At 36.2% G+C, this 898-nt stretch overlaps 1 pseudogene; it reads left to right on the top strand.

Moving 5' to 3' along the window:
- The first annotated feature begins 453 nt into the window (after positions 1 to 453).
- On the top strand, positions 454 to 573 carry LOC134912987 (5S ribosomal RNA; annotated as a pseudogene).
- Positions 574 to 898: the final 325 nt, after the last annotated feature.

The following is an 898-nucleotide window of genomic DNA, read 5'->3' as shown; positions in this document are numbered from 1 at the left end:
TCGGCCCTGATAACATTGTTATGAGTAGTTACGGATGGAAGGTGCAAGTGCATTGACACAATACTGCTTTAAAGAAGTATAGAGGTGCCATTCTCTCTGTATACTATTGTGTATTTCATGGTTTACCTGCAGTCTGTGCAGAGTAATAATATTTACATATAGTATAAATTTGATACGGCCGTACTGGTGCTCCTAGGACAGATTTATAAATATCAGTCCAGTTCATTTATGAATATTCTGTGGTTTTAAAAAAAAATTCCCACATAATAGGCCTGTATTTACCTGTGCACTTTGTTTTGTGGCTGACGTGTCACATGGAGACTAGGTCAGGTAATTGCATATAATCTCATGTTTCTAGCAATTGTACCATACATGTCTATCAATTGCAACATTGCAGGTATATAAAGACTACATTATATACCCTTTGAAGTGACTAAAAGAGGTGAGTTCAATAATTGCGGTCATACCTCACTGGAGATGCCCAATCTCTTCTGACATTGGAAGCTAAGCAGTGGAAGGCCGGGTTAATAAAAGGATGGGAGACCACCTCTGAACACCCTGGTACTGCAATAAATTGACTCCCAAATATAACGTCACTCACATTTATACCATTTGGCAATCGGTCCCACATGACCAATGATTTAATTCTCTGCATTCACAATAACCCAGAATGGGTATCTGCAGAATAAATGATGGTCATATAGTACATGAGAGACAATGTGCAATGATGATATAATCAAAGTACTACAGTTATTGATTTCCGGCATCTTTGAGACTGTGATATTGATATCACTCATTATTGATTATTGATCTTTATATCTTCGCGAAACCTTTTGCCCACACATAGATACTCCTAAAAATTAATTTTTTATATCTATCTATTAAAAATGTTTTTATC

Source organism: Pseudophryne corroboree, chromosome 4 (assembly GCF_028390025.1).
Source record: "Pseudophryne corroboree isolate aPseCor3 chromosome 4, aPseCor3.hap2, whole genome shotgun sequence".
Lineage (NCBI taxonomy): Eukaryota > Metazoa > Chordata > Amphibia > Anura > Myobatrachidae > Pseudophryne > Pseudophryne corroboree.
This window is presented reverse-complemented; position numbering and strand designations above follow the sequence as displayed.